This window comes from Oryctolagus cuniculus, chromosome 10 (genome assembly GCF_051225735.1).
Source record: "Oryctolagus cuniculus isolate XC-2025 breed Fujian yellow rabbit chromosome 10, ASM5122573v1, whole genome shotgun sequence".
Classification (NCBI taxonomy): Eukaryota; Metazoa; Chordata; class Mammalia; order Lagomorpha; family Leporidae; genus Oryctolagus; species Oryctolagus cuniculus.
In genome coordinates, this window is record NC_142876.1 from 11118301 (window position 1) to 11134946 (window position 16646).

The 16646-nt window shown below is 38.7% G+C and overlaps 1 long non-coding RNA gene across 1 annotated transcript in view; it reads right to left on the reverse strand.

The window, feature by feature from the left end:
• Nucleotides 1–3668: 3668 nt before the first annotated feature.
• The window catches only part of LOC149123682 (uncharacterized), a 101792-nt gene continuing 88814 nt past the window's right edge, over nucleotides 3669–16646 (reverse strand). Inside the window, exons 3-4 of the long non-coding RNA XR_016213886.1 lie at nucleotides 5839–5898; nucleotides 3669–4710 (exon numbers count right to left, since the gene is read on the reverse strand). This is a non-coding gene — a long non-coding RNA (uncharacterized LOC149123682). The remainder of the gene's footprint in view (nucleotides 4711–5838; nucleotides 5899–16646) is intronic.

The following is a 16646-nucleotide window of genomic DNA, read 5'->3' on the forward strand; positions in this document are numbered from 1 at the left end:
GAAATGAAAAGTATTACCATAAAATCTGAAATACTTTTATGTAATAAATCATTTTAAAGATTTATTTGCTTATTTGAAAGACAGAGTTAAAGAAAGACAGAGGCAGAGAGAAAGAGGTCTTCTGTCCACTGGTCCACTCTGTAGATGGCCGCAGCAGCTGGAGCTGAGCTGATCCGAAACCAGAAGTCAAAACCTTCTTCTGGGTCCCCTATGTGTGTGCAGGAGACCAAGGACTTGGTCCACCTTCTACTGCTTTCCCAGGCCATAGCAGAGAGCTGGATCTGAAGTGGAGCAGCTGGAACCCAAACTGGCATCCACATGGGATGCCGGCACTGCTGGTGGCAGCTTTACCTGTTATGCCACAGCGCTGGCCCCCTGAAATACTTTTTAAAAGTGAGAAAATCAATATGAATTTGAAGAAATGAATGTTAGAGTGAAGGAAAGATAGCCAACAAATCTACTATATGTGTGTGTGTGTGTAATAAGAAAATAAACCTATAATTTTAAAGGAAGAATGAGACAAGCAGATATTTCAACAAACATGGAAACTTAATGGGACAATGATTTAAAATTTTCAAAGCTAGTATTTTAGAAAATCTCAGTAAAATTAAAATCTATTGAAAGGCAAAATTGACAACTTATGGCTTACGTATTAAAAATATGGAGAATCAAATAACTATGGAAGGAATTGAAAAAGTCATAAAAGTATGATTATGTTCTCCATTTTACACTTGTCTAGATTGAGGCTGTGATCTCTACAGAATAAAATTAATTTAACTTTCAATGAATTTTTTGCACAGAAAAATAAAGTTAAACAAAAGTCTGCTGTTAAAAAAGCAATTTTTCCCTTTATAATGAAATAGGAGACTGAACACTACCTCAAACAATGTTTATAATAAAGCTATATAATGCTAAATAGGTACTTTTTCAAAGCAATCAAATGGCAAAGCCAATTTGTGCTGATATATCTCGATAAGCAAAGCAATTCAGTGTTCTCAAATAAAACATATTTCATACTTTTTAATGAGATTCACATATTCAAGGGCACAGAGAATATGCTTCTGCCGGCTAGCTGTTCGTCACTTTCTCAACACATTTTTAAATTGACTCTAATAAAATCTGTGTGCTGCAAACAACAACAAAAGGCAAGGGCACATGTAACAGGTGATCAGGTCACGATGCACACTGAATGATTCCAGAATCCCAGACACAAATCATACAAATCAGTGTATGAAATGCGTGCTTTTCTTTTCCTTGGTGTCACCCTACTTCAAGAGTATTTTTCTGAATCACTAATTTCAGGTTTAACATCTTCCTTTTACCTACAAATTTTTGAAGAATAAAGCAGATTTGGGGAAAAAACTCTTAAATATGAAATCATCATCCCTCAATCAAAACCAGTTTGAAGTGGTCACAATACTAAACTGGATTGTCGTAGGAACCAGAAATTCTACTCCTAGGAATAATCCAAAGTAATTGAAAGTAGGGGTCTACTTTGATTTTTAGTATTGCCATTTTTGACCTAATATGTCAGCATCATAGGGTCCTAAATGTTTATCATATGTCAATTCAAACTCTCTTGTCATAGGAAATTAAAAGGCAAATTTTCTTGTTTCTATTTGTTTCAGCATATTCTAGAAAGCTTAAAGTTCTGAACAACGCATTCTGTAAGGTCTTTGCTTCTAAAAGATCATGGCTTAAGTTCCATTATTCAGTGACTTCTCTAATTGTATTTTCCTTTCCACACTTCTTTAAGAGGCACCAATATTTCCTGTTATCACACAGCATATTTTGCCTTTCCAGTAGCCACTTGAATTTACCCTGAGTTAAGGGAACTCAGATCGAGAGTACATACTTTTGGAAAAAGTGTATTCAGGGCATATTCCCAGATGATGAAGCTTTCTTGAAATATGAAGTGGGTATTCCACAGGAGGCTGAGATAGTGCTTGAGATAGGAAAAGAAAAAGATAAACATTCTATTAGACAGGAGAGAGATTTATTTTTTTCTTATGGTGCAGGTGATTCGGAACATGAGTTTGCAGCCTCAAGATTATCTCATATTCCAAAAAGTAACTGTTGTTCCAATCATTACAACTATTTTTCAATAAGGAGAAAGTGAAAGCAACAAAATACATAAATTGTATGAGTTGTTCTACTTTGACTGTCTTCCCTTTAACATTTCCACTGACATTTCAGTGTCCAGAATTTAATCATGTGGCCACACACAGTTGCAGAAAACTGGAAATGTGATATTTTAACCTAATAATTTTTGTTTTGACCCTTAGAACAACTTTTATTTTCAAGAATTTTTTTTATTTTAACTGGTAAAAGTCAAAAGAATAAAATCAAGAGTAGCACAGCACTTTTGAGGCTCATCTCTGTATCAGTATGTTACAGTTGCTTTGTAATATATAATAATAAATTTCATGGTTATAAAAGATTTTGTTTATTCACTTATTTATTGATAAATACTGTGGTCGTTCCTAACGTTTAGGCAGGGCTTATGTTTTTCACTACCACTACTAGCATCTGTGTATATAGATTTGTTTCAACATGTGTTTTCAGTTGTTTGGAGTATATCTTTAGGAAAACAAATGCTGAATCATATGATGACTCTTTTTTTATCTGGCTCATTCTTGCACCACAAATTGAACCATTTTTACTAGAAATGAAGAAGAGGGCAAATATTATTTAGTAACCAGTGTATGTGTGCATTTTGTTCCTCTGGTGGCACTTGCTGAATAGCTCTAGTTAGTTACCCACCAGAGGTTGACACAGACACAACCACATCTCCCTAACTTGGATTCAGAATTCTATACCAGGTTTCCTACTGTCCCAGTTGTTCCTGACACAGTGGTTTGGTCCCAGACAACCATATCACTCCACAAGAGTGCAAAAGCTGAGTAGCAACATGGTTCTAATGGTTTCGTGACCAAAAACATAGAAGGAAAAAGAAACATGACAAGGGCCAGACACATTTCCCAACCGCCTGCTCTGAGCATGGGTAAAATGTTGAATTTCAGTTGAATTAAAAGCCAAATAAGTGACCTTTATGAACTGAAGTTAGTAGCAGGAAACAATGTAAACGCAACAGACTTTTTCAAGATTTGTCTTTCTTCTTTTTTTAAATAAATTTTTATTGATATAAATTGAACATATTTCAGGTCTTTCTATATACAGATTTAAGAGCATACTGATTCTTCCCACCCTGTCCTCCCTACTACCCACACTCCCACCCTCTGTCTTCCTTCCTCTTTTATTTTTTCTTTCAGTTTTTACAATGACATACTTTCAACGTATTGTGTAAAGACAAACTTAACCCTCCACCAATTAAAATTCAAAAAGTAATCAGTACAAGAACCACTGTTCCACAAGAGTATAGACAAAGGCTGTAAACAATAATCAAATCTCAAAATGTTAATTTTGCTCATATACATTTTTTGTTCTCTGCACATTAATTACCATAAATCTTGGAAAAAGTATTTGTCTTTTTGGGATTGACTTATTTCACTAAGCATAAAGATTTCCTGTTGTATCCATTTTGCTACCAAAGAAAGGATTTCATTTTTTTATGTCTGAGTAGTTGAAAATATAGTCTTGTTCATAAAATTATCTTAAGCTTATACTTATACTCAAATACTATGAACAGATCACATTACTCTTAGTGGTTACACATAGGCAAGCACTTTATTCAACAAAGCCATTGAGCACTTAATTGATTGGAAAGGTGATTCAAAGAAATAACAATTAATCCTTTGTAAAGAAAGGCTGTCCCCGTTCTTGGGAGTATGATTCAGAGTTTGAGGTGACAGTTAAACTCATCTAGGAGCCTGGAACGCCATCCAGTTCTTCCATCTGGGTGGCAGGAAAGTTGTTCTGTCTGATTCTCCTGAAGTAACGTTACTCCTCAGCCTCACTTCATTAAAGGTGAATTAGCTTTCCCAATGTTTCCTCACCCATGAATGTCTCACTAAGAGCCTATTAAAGCATTTAACCCACAGATGGCTGATTGGCCGAAAGTTTTGCTACTATTAAATGTTTATTAGTTTATTATAATTTGTTTAGATGCTTTGATTCCAAAATGTACAGTATTGAAATTTATTTTCACTATGCTTGAGAGTTTACCAAAACAAACTAAGCAGCTGTCCCATTCTATCATTGTTTCAATCTTGTTTTTATTTGAGAGTGATGGGGGAAGTGAAGGAGAGAGAGAGAGCAAGAGTGAGAGTGAGAGAGAGAGAGAGAGAGCGACCGAGCGAGCTGGGTCCAACAAGGTCTCTCATATGGGTTCAGTAACCCAATTACTTGAGCCATAATCACTGCCTCCAAGACCTGAATTGACGGGAAGTTGAAATTGGGACTTGAACCCAGATACTCCGATGTGGAATGCAGGCATCAGAATCCACAGCTTGACTACTAGTCCAAATGTCTTCCCTGATGCTTACCTAGTTTTTATTTTTCATAAATTCTTTTCCGTAATTACAGCTTCTATCTACTAAGCATAGGCTATAGGCATCACAACATATGCTGTTGAAATAATCAGGTAGATACAGAACTCGCCCTTGGCATATTCCTTAAAACGTTTCAATTAAGATAAGTCACACATTTGCAAGGGTTTCTATTGTTGGATAAAGTACTTTTATTCTTTCTAGAGGCAACAAAAAATTCTTGCACATTACCTCTGCAGAAGGATACTCTGTTAAACTTAATCTGTAAAAAAGAGAAACAATTGAAATTACTGCTATTAATAGTTTCATACACAAGATATCATTACCATAATCAGAGTACATCCCCCAGATATAGATTGCGAAAGTCTTTACATCACTGGGACTTGTCCTGTGACTTCCGCTTCAAGTATAGGAGATTCCCATAGGTGACCAGGGTTGCCCTGCAGTTGTCTCAACATTTCAGGAGATGCCAAGTTAATGTTTGTTTTTCTTTCTGCATCATCTGTTTCTTGCCCTCCTTTTTATCTGTTATCACATCTCATTTTTTCCATTCATCGCTAATTTTTACCTGAAATCTTTAGTTCAGCTAAGGAACCTGACTGATGACTCTGCTGCTAAAATCCGTGAAAAGGCCTCCCTCTCTCTGCCTTCCCAATCATACAGATTGGGTGCAGATCATCACAAACGTATTGAATGATCTCCACTGGTGCAAATGGAGCTGTAACACTTACATTTTGAGGAGTAAAAGGAGCCACTCCGAATTTCTATTATGAGTTTAGGCAGTTATTTTCAGAGGCACCACCATTGTGTCATATTAGAAAATCGATCCATTCTCTGGAACTCGTGAATGCAAGCAAGTCCTGGGACTACAGATTCAGTCAGAGAGAATGAAATACCACAGAAAGAAGCAAGAAATTCAAGTAAGTTCTGCCATAAGCCTCATCTTCTCTTCCATTATTTCTCCGCAGTATCTCAACTCTAGATAGCAAGATGATATCCCTTTCATTGTAAACACATTATGTTTCAGTATCTATCCAGTCAATCACTAAGTCATCCCTGTAGGCACTTATTGTTTCTGTTTTGTTTTATTTGCCAACTCCTACTTTCAAGTAATTCGTAAATTTGTGCAAAGTTAGTGGTAATGATAACCTCCTGTACATGACATTTTGTTGCTATCAGCTGTGCCTGCAGTAAAATGGTTTTCTTTACTGATTTTAAGCAGGGATTCCAAATTAGAATAATACTTAAATTTTAACCCTATAGCATTACTGGAGCATCTGCTTCTGCTGCTGGGCACAAAAGTCTAGAGTGAGTGTCCCTGGTGTGACTCTGGGACACTCAAGGGATCCACACAAGCCTGTGGATAACAGAGCCACTGCATTCTATTTACTTGTTGTGAGCAGGTCCAGATCATGGTATGAGTTATCATGGCTTTCTGTGCCTCATGTTCCTGTTGAGAAAATAACAAATGTTAATTGATGTTCTTACTTTATAAAATAATCCTTATTCAGTTTCTCCATTTTGAGAGATTCCTTAGGAAATAACTCTCTACTGTTCATATATACTGCTTGAAAATCATGGTGCTCAAACTATGTTCCAAGAGTGATTCTTCCAGAGAATAGAAAAGATACCACCTGTTCCTATCATGCCGTTCACATTCAGAAAGATGTTTTTGCACTGGGTATTAACATGTCCCACTTAACGTCTTTTCCTTTTCCTGTCTGTAATTATTTCTATACAATAGCATCTTGCACAAACATCCTTTAACCATTCAGGATCTATTTTTTAGACTATGTTGAAACTTCAATGGTTACTGACAAATAATTTAAATAAATCAATATTGTAATATTGTTTTTGATATTAATTCTTCTTGATATTACAAAGAGCATCACCGATAACTCTGTCCACTAAAGAAACCCACATGCACACATGCACATACACGCATATGCACGTACAACCCTCCACATAGGGATACATATGAAATATTTCTTCAAAATGTGGCCATCACCAGGACACAATGCAACAGCCTTCTAGAACAAATACTGTCCAAAAACCTGCAAATGGCCATAAACGTACTATGATGCTTTCATCTATCCTATAACAATTGCTCAAAAGATGTTTCCATTTATCTATGGGATTAGACAGCTACTCACCAGGTTCTAATGCATTTCTTAGAGGAATGGAGCCCACGCACTACATTTTTTAATCGAGAGGCAGGAAGAGAGAATGAGAGAGAATTCACATCTGCTGTTTCACTCCCTAAATGCCTGCAACAATCAGGGTTGGGACAAAACCTGATACAGGAACTCAATTCAGGAGATCTCCCACATGAGTGGTAAAATCCCAAATACTTGAACCATTACCTCCAGGGCTCTGAACTAGTAGGAAGCTGCAATTAGGAACCAGAACTCAAACTCAGGTACTCCAATATGAGATGTCAACATCCTAACTGCTGTCTTAACTGATAGGTTAAATGTCCACCCACCACTTACTAATTTATATGATAGTTTATACTATGGTTTATCAACCTCACACACCTAAGTGTGCCATTTGTATCTGATGAAGAAACATTTTTGTATGTGTCCCTCCCTGTTAGAACATTGCTTAGACATCATGCATAATGATGAGTATTTTGAGATTAAAAGTGAGTTTGTGCCCTTGGATAGTAGGGATAGCTTGAATCAGTACCCAATAATCAAATAATCTCTTCCAAAGATAGTATATATTTAAAGGGTTCCTTGGTAACTTCTTGATCCCAAAACAAATTTAAGACAGTGCGGCCGGTGCCGCGGCTCAATAGGCTAATCCTCCACCTGCGGCGCCGGCATACCGGGTTCTAGTCCCAGTCGGGGTGCCGGATTCTGTCCCAGTTGCTCCTCTTCCTGTACAGCTCTCTGCTGTGGCCTGGGAGTGCAGTGGAGGATGGCCCAGGTTCTTGGGCCTTGCACCCGCATGGGAGACCAGGAGAAGCACCTGGCTCCTGGCTTCGGATCAGTGCGCTGCGCCAGCCGCAGCGACCATTGGAGGGTGAACCAATGGCAAAAGGAAGACCTTTCTCTCTGTCTCTCTCTCTCACTGTCCACTCTACCTGTCAAAAATTTGAGACAGCGCAAAAATCAAGGGCTTTTGTGAAACACATAAGTTAACTTATGAACATTGTTCCCATTTCTATAAATCTCATCTGCACAATGTAATTGTGAAGAATATGAAAGATTCACTGAGCAATAGAGTTCCAATATAGCCTGCTGCTGTTCAGAGCCTGTGTTAGAGCCACCATAACAAAATTCCACAAGCCGGATGACTTTAAACATCATAAATTTATTCTCTACTGGTTCTGGAGGATGACTTCAGCAAGGTCATGCTCCCTCTGGAGTTTTTCTCTTCCTGGATTCTGGTGTTCTGACAATCATCGGTGTTCCCTGGCTTGCATTTGTAGAACTATAGCTTCTCCTTGCATTTTCACATGAATTTCTTGCTGTGTATCTATCTTCCTACTAATTATATCCACAATGAATCTACTTCCAAGCACGTTTTGAGGTGCTGGGGTTTAGTAAGTTAATGTAACCCTCTTGGGTAGACACAATTCATCCTATAATGTAAGTGCCTTCTTTTTTTTTTTTAACTTTTATTTAATGAATATAAATTTCCAAAGTACGGCTTATGGATTACAATGGCTTCCCCCCATAACGTCCCTCCCACCCGCAACCCTCCCCTTTCCCATTCCCTCTCCCCTCCCATTCACATGAGGATTCATTTTCAATTCTCTTTATCTACAGAAGATCAGTTTAGCATACATTAAGTAAAGATTTCAACAGTTTGCTCCCACACAGAAACATAAAGTGAAAAATAATAGATGATTTTTTAAATGATGATGAAATCAGATCAGACCTATTGTCATGTTTAATCCCAGTGAGAGTCAAGTTGGGAATTGCTAATTTCTTCTTTTTTTTTTTTTTAACAGAAGATCAGTTTAGTATACATTAAGTAAAGATTTCAACAGTTTGCACCCACATAGAAAAACAAAGTGAAATATACTGTTTGAGTACTCGTTATAGCATTAAGCCTCAATGTACAGCACATTAAGGACAGAGATCCTACATGAGGAGTAAGTGCACAGTGACTCCTGTTGTTGACTTTACAAATTGACACTCCTGTTTATGGCATCAGTAATCTCCCTATGCACCAGTCATGAGTTTCCAAGGCTATGGAAGCCCCTTGAGTTCTCCAACACTTATCTTCTTTAGACAAGGTCATAGTCAAAGTGGAGGTTCTCTCCTCCCTTCAGAGAAAGGTACCTCCTTCTTTGAAGACCTGTTTTTTCCACTGGGATCTCACTCACAGAGATATTTCATTTAGGGTTTTGTTTTTTTTTTTCCATGATTGAAATACTCTCATGGGCTTTTCAGCCAGATCAGAATGCCTTTAGGGCTGATTCTGAAGCCAGAGTGCTGTTTAGGACATCCACCATTCTATGAGTCTGCTGAGTATCTCACTTCCCATGTTGGATCACTCTCCCCTTTATTTTTTCTATCGGTTAGTATTAGCAGGTACTAGACTTGTTTATGTGCTCCCTTTGACTCTTAGTCCTTTCATTATGATCAATTGTGAATGGAAATTGATCACTTGGACTAGTGAGATGGCATTGGTACATGCCACCTTGAAGGGATTAAATTGGAGTCCCCTGGTATGTTTCTAACTCTACCATATGGGGCAAGTCAGCTTGAGCATGTCCCAAATTGTACATCTCTTCCCTCTCTTATCCCCACTCTTATGCTTAACAGGGATCACTTTTCAGTTAAATTTCAACACTTAAGAATAACTGTGTATTAATTACAGAATTAAACCAGTCATATTAAGTAGAACAGACAAAAAAAAAAACTACTAAGAGGGATAATGTATTAAGTTGTTCATTAACAGTCAGGGCTATGCTGATCAAGTCACCGTTTCTCATAGTGTCCATTTCACTTCAACAGGTTTCCTTTTTGGTGTTCAGTCAGTTGTCACCGATCAGGGCGAACATATGGTATTTGTCCCTTTGGGACTAGCTTATTTCACTCAGCATGATGTGTTCCAGATTCCTCCATTTTGTTGCAAATGACTAGATTTCGTTGTTTCTTACTGCGGTATAGTATTCTAAAGAGTGCATATCCCATACTTTCTTTATCCAGTCTACCCTTGATGGGCATTTAGGTTGGTTCCAGGTCTTGGCTATTGTGAATTGTGCTGCGATAAACATTAGGGTACAGACCGCTTTTTTGTTTGCCAATTTCATTTCCTTTGGGTAAATTCCAAGGAGTGGGATGGCTGGGTCGAACGGTATGGTTATCTTCAGGTTTCTGAGGAATCTCCAGACTGACTTCCATAGTGGCTTGACCAGTTTGCATTCCCACCAACAGTGGGTTAGTGTCCCTTTTTCCCCACATCCTCGCCAGCATCTGTTGTTGGTAGATTTCTGCATGTGAGCCATTCTAACCGGGGTGAGGTGAAACCTCATTGTGCTTTTGATTTGCATTTCCCTGATTGCTAGTGACCTTGAACATTTTTTCATGTGTCTGTTGGCCATTTGGATTTCCTCTTTCGAAAAATGTGTATTGAGGTCCTTGGCCCATCTCTTAAGTGGGTTGTTGGTTTTGTTGTTGTGGAGTTTCTTGATCTCTTTGTAGATTCTGGTTATTAACCCTTTATCTGTTGCGTAGTTTGCAAATATATTTTCCCATTCTGTCGGTTGTCTCTTCACTCTCCTGACTGTTTCTTTTGCAGTACAGAAACTTCTCAATTTGATGCAATCCCAATAGTTGATTTTGGCTTGGACTGCCTGTGCCTCCCGGGTCTTTTCCAGAAACTCTTTGCCTGTGCCAATATCTTGAAAGGTTTCTCCAATGTTCTCTAATAACTTGATGGTGTCAGGTCGTAGATTTACGTCTGTAATCCATGTTGAGTGGATTTTTGTGTAAGGTGTAAGGTACGGGTCTTGCTTCATGATTCTGCACGTGGAAATCCAATTTTCCCAGCACCATTTATTGAATAGACTGTCCTTGCTCCAGGAATTGGTTTTAGATCCTTGATCAAATATAAGTTGGCTGTAGATGTTTGGGTTGATTTCTGGTGTTTCTATTCTGTTCCATTGGTCTATCCATCTGTTTCTGTACCAGTACCATGCTGTTTTGATTACAACTGCCCTGTAGTATGTCCTGAAATCTGGTATTGTGGTGCCTCTGGCTTTGTTTTTGTTGTACAAGATTGCTTTAGCTATTCGAGGTCTCTTGTGTCTCCACATAAATTTCAGCAGCATTTTTTCCAGATCTGAGAAGAAGGTCTTCGGTATCTTGATTGGTATTGCATTGAATCTATAAATTGCTTTTGGGAGAATGGACATTTTGATGATATTGATTCTTCCAATCCATGAGCATGGAAGATTTTTCCATTTCTTGGTATCCTCTTCTATTTCTTTCTTTAAGGTTTTGTAATTTTCATCGTAGAGATCTTTAACGTCCTTGGTTAAGTTTATTCCAAGGTATTTGATTGTTTTTGTAGCTATTGTGAATGGGATTGATCTTAGAAGTTCTTCCTCAGCCATGGCATTGTCTGTGTATACAAAGGCTGTTGATTTTTGTGCATTGATTTTATACCCTGCTACTTTGCCAAAATCTTCTATGAGTTCCAATAGTCTCTTAGTAGAGTTCTTTGGGTCCCCTAAATAAAGAATCATATCATCTGCAAAGAGGGATAGTTTGAGTTCTTCCTTCCCAATTTGTATCCCTTTAATTTCTTTTTCTTGCCTAATAGCTCTGGCTAGAACTTCCAGAACTATATTGAATAGCAGTGGTGAGAGTGGACATCCCTGTCTGGTACCAGATCTCAGTGGAAATGCTTCCAACTTTTCCCCATTCAATAGGATGCTGGCTGTGGGTTTTTCATAGATTGCTTTGATTGTATTGAGGAATGTTCCTTCCAAACCCAGTTTGCTTAGAGTTTTCATCATGAACGGGTGTTGTATTTTATCAAATGCTTTCTCGGCATCTATTGAGATAATCATATGGTTTTTCTTCTGCAGTCTGTTAATGTGGTGTATCACATTGATTGTCTTGCGCACATTAAACCATCCCTGCATACCAGGGAGAAATCCCACTTGGTCTGGGTGGATGATCCTTCTGATGTGTTGTTGCATTCTATTGGCGAGAATTCTATTGAGGATTTTTGCGTCTATGTTCATCAGGGATATTGGTCTGTAATTCTCTTTCAATGCTGCATCTCTTTCCGGCTTAGGAATTAAGGTGATGCTGGCTTCATAGAAAGAATTTGGGAGGACTCCCTCTTTTTCGATTGTTCTGAATAGTTTGAGAAGAATTGGAGTTAGTTCTTCTTTAAATGTCTGGTAGAATTCAGCAGTGAATCCATCTGGTCCTGGGCTTTTCTTTGTTGGGAGGACCTTTATTACTGTTTCAATTTCTGTCTCAGTTATGGGTCTGTTTAGGTTTTCGATGTCTTCCTGGTTCAATTTAGGTAGGTTGCATGTGTCCAGGAATCTATCCATTTCTGATAGGTTTCCCTGTTTGCTGGCGTACAAGTCCTTGTAGTAATTTCTGATGATTCTTTTTATTTCTGTGGTGTCTGTTGTTACGTTTCCTTTTTCATCTCTGATTTTATTGATTTGGGTCTTTTCTCTTCTTTTTTTAGTTAGTTGGGCCAATGGGGTGTCAATTTTGTTTATTTTTTCAAAAAACAAGCTCCTCGTTTGGCTGATTTTTTGTAATTTTTTTTTTATTCAATACTGTTGATTTCTTCTCTGATTTTAATTATTTCTCTTCTCCTACTAGATTTGGGTCTGGTTTGCTGCAGGTTTTCTAGATCCATGAGATGCATTGAAAGCTCATCTGTTTGGTACCTTTCCAATTTCTTGATGTAGGCACCTATTGATATAAACTTTCCTCTTAACACTGCTTTTGCTGTATCCCATAAGTTTTGGTATGTTGTGCTGTTATCCTCATTTACTTCCAGAAAATTTTTGATTTCTCTTTTAATTTCCTCTATGACCCATTGTTCATTCAGGAGCATGTTGTTCAATCTCCATGTGTTTGTGTATGCTCTAGGGTTTCCTGAGTTGCTAATTTCCAACTTCATTCCTTCATGGTCTGATAAGCTGCATGGTATGATTCTAATTCTTTTGAATTTGCTGAGACTTGCTTTATGGCCTAGTATGTGGTCAATCCTAGAGAAGGTTCCATGTACTGCTGAGAAGAATGTAAAAGCTTTAGCTGTAGGATTGAAAGTTCTGTATATATCTGTTAGATCCATTTGGGCTATAGTGTCGTATAAATCTACTGTATCCTTGTTGATCTTCTGTCCTGTTGATCTGTCTATTTCTGAGAGTGGAGTATTGAAGTCCCCCAGTACTATTGTATTGGGGTCTAAGTCTCCCTTTAAGTCTGTTAACAAATCTTTTAGATAAACCGGTGCCCTGTAGTTAGGTGCATATACATTGATAATTGTTATATCTTCTTGTTGTATTGATGCCTTAATCATTATATAGTGTCCCTCTTTGTCACTCTTAACAGTTTTTGTGGTAAAGTTTATGTTGTCCGATATTAAGATGGCTACTCCCACTCTTTTTTCATTTCTGTTGGCATGGTATATCTTTTTCCAGCCTTTCACTTTCAGTCTGTATGGATCTTTGTTGGAAAGATGCGTTTCTTGTAAGCAGCAAATAGATGGGTTTTGTTCCTTAACCCAATCAGCCAATCGGTGTCTTTTAACTGGACAGTTCAGGCCATTCACGTTCAATGTGACTAATGATAAGTGGTAACTTTGCCCTGCCATTTGCCAAAGATAAGTTCTAATATATGCTTTGAATTCCCTGTGATCTTTTGCTGTGAGGTTTCCTTCCTTTACCTTCTTTCATACTGATGACCGTGTTTCTGTGTTTCTGTGTGTAACACATCTTTAAGCATCTTTTGCAGGGCTGGACGAGTGGCAACAAATTCTTTCAATTTCTGTTTGCTATGAAAAGTTTTATTTCACCTTCATTCACAAATGATAGCTTTGCAGGATATAATATTCTGGGCTGGCAGTTTTTCTCTCTTAGTACCTGGGCTATATCTCACCATTCCCTCCTAGCTTGTAGAGTTTCTGATGAGAAGTCAGCTGTGAGTCTGATTGGAGATCTTCTGAGAGTAATCTGACGTTTATCTCTTGCACATTTTAGGATCTTTTCTTTATGTTTTACTGTGGAGAGTTTAATTACAACGTATCGTGGTGAGGATCTCTTTTGGTCGTGTTTATTAGGGGTTCTGTGAGCTTCCTGTACTAGGATTTCTCTGTCCTTCTCCAAACCTGGGAAATTTTCTGCTAATGTCTCACTCAAAAGGCCTTCTAATCCTTTCTCCCCTCCATGCCTTCTGGAACTCCTAGAACCCGAATGTTGGGTTTTTTAATAGTATCCTGAAGATTCCTGACAATATGTTTTAGATTTCTAATTTCCTCTTCTTTTCTTTGGTCTGACTGTATCCTTTCCTGTTCTCTGTCTTCTAAGTCCGATATTCTCTCTTCTGCTTCACCCATTCTGTTTGTAAGGCTCTCTATTGTGTTTTTCATTTGATCTATTGAATTCTTCACTTCATTATGATTTCTCGTCACTATCACAGTTTCCTGTTGTACTAGTTGTTTTGTTTCATTTTGATTCCTCCTTAATATTTCCTTTTCACGAGAGAGATTTTCTACCTTGTGCATTAAGGATTTCTGTAGTTCAAGAATTTGTTTTTGAGAACTTCTTAATGTTCTTATCAATTTTTTGAGATCTGCTTCTTGCATTTCTTCTATGTCATCATCTTCATAATCTTGAATTGGGGTGTCTTTTTCATTTGAGGGCGTCATGGTGACTTCCTTGTTTTTATTACCTCGGTTTTTGCGTTTGTTATTTGGCATATTGGAGATATTTGGTTTCTTCACTGTGGTGCTTTTTCTTGTTATACTATGACTCTAGATTAAGTGGACTATCTGTTTTTGATGGAGCCTTAGGGCTTGAGATGGGTGTGGCCTGAGAGCTCTGTTTGGTGTGCCAAAGGTGACACTCCCAGATTAGGCGTGGTAAATCTCTCTCTCTCTCTTTCTTTTTTTTTTTTTTTTTTTTTGGATTCAAAAGGGACGTAATTCCGCACAGCTGAACGAAGTTGGAGGTAGTTAGCAGGCAAATGATATACCCACAGGAGCCAGAGATTGGAAGTTCTTTCCCAAGGACCACACAGGGAATCTGTTCTGCCCTCAGAGTGGGCTCAAATTCTCCTTCAGTCTCCCACTGGGTTGCCAAAGTTACGGAATTGTAGTGTCTCTGGAGAGTACTCACGTGAATTCCGTGCGTTCTCTCCCCCACCGTCTCTGTTTTCACAGTCTCAGTTCAGTAGCACCACAAATTTACTAGGTCCTAATCTCCTGTTAATTTGCCCCGCCCAGAGTCAGGTTTTTCTGCTAGGCTCAGGGCCGGTGCAGACCTGAGGTCGCTCTGCTTATGACGTTATGTCCAAGATGGCGCCTGCTCTTTGTCTTGCTCGCCCTTGAGAGGTGAGCGGAGAGAGAGAAACCCGTGTCCATACCAGTCACCTTTTTTTTTCTCTCTCTCTCACTTCCAGTTAGCCTGGTTAACTTTCCCCCCCTGGGGGTCGTTCCCTCTAGTCTCCTCTCTCTGCTTGCCTGCCGGTGTCTCGGGCTATTGAGGTTCGGCTCACCTCGCGTTCCGGCGCTGGTGTGTTGAGTCTGCCACTGGTGTCCCGAACTGTGGGCTCCCACGCTCTCCACACAGGTCCGCTGTGAATCACGCATTCCGGAAGAGTTTCTTCTGCTGTTTCCTCCCCTACTCTTCCTTGAACCTGCAGTATCTCCACTTTTATTAAACTGTCTCTCCCCGGACTATCAGTGTGCTCCCTTCCTATTCCGCCTTCTTGCCTCCTCCCGTAAGTGCTTTCTAACTAAGTTCCTGTCCAGAATGCCTGTGAATGTGGGTAGTAAAAACCCTATTTTGCTGTATATGACTACAAACATAAAAGAACTAGATCATTATCTGTTTCTCTTTCTCTTTGTGGTGTTGATAGAAATAAATTATTTTCAATTGTCTGAGAAACATCCCATAATGAGCTCAGGTCTAGGTTATCGCTAAGAAGATCATCCTCTGTGCCACATAATGTATTGTTGCAAGGCTGAGTACTAATCCCAAGGGCCATATGAACAACTTAATCTGTAAGTCAGTTTTAGCTTGATCTTCACAAAGTGATAGCAATGTTGTATCATCCGAACCATCCTAGTATTTTTCTCTTACATATTTTCTTTTACTGTTTTCTGAAGGAAGAGTCAAATCCAGGGTGAGCCAAATGGGTCTCAACAGAACAGTAATGTTCTTCAGTTTGCAGAACAGCTTAACTTGTTACATCATTTCCTGTATGGATGACTCCTTTTGGAGACATCACTTTGCTTAGTTGGTCAGAGTCTGCTGTTAACAGCCAAACTCCGTTAGCTGTTTTACAGGTTACACTGCACTTAGTAAGTAAAACATTTGGCTGCTAGTATACCTGCCCTAAGATACTTCGAGTAAAAGTAGAAAATCCCTTGAACACCCATTCCATGCCAGGTAACTTAGTGTTTCCAATCATCTAATTGAATGTGAATAGATAATTCTAAATGTTCTCTTCAGAATTGCCGAATTAACAGCCAATGCTTCTTCCCATGACCTATGTGAAAGAAGAGACCGCCAGACACATATTACATAAGCTTTCCAATAAGGAATTTGGGGAGAAGTATAATAATGATCATCCACAACTTTTTTCACAAATTAATATAAGAGTGGGAATAAGAGAGGGAGGAGATGTACAATTTGGGACGTGCTCAATCGGACTTGTCCCAAATGGTGGAGTTAGAATCATGCCAGGGGATCCCAATACAATCCCATCAAGGTGGCATGTACCAATGCCATCTCACTAGTCCAAGTGATCAATTTCAGGTCACAATTGATCACACTGATAGGTCTAAGAATCAAAGGGATCACACAAACAAGATTAGTGTCTGCTAATACTAGCTGATAGAATCAAAAAGGGAGAGAACGATCCATCATGGGAAGTGGGATACACAGCAGACTCACAGAATGGCAGATGTCTTAAATAGCACTCTGGCCTCAGAATCAGCCCTTAAGGCATTCGGATATGGCTGAAGAGCCCA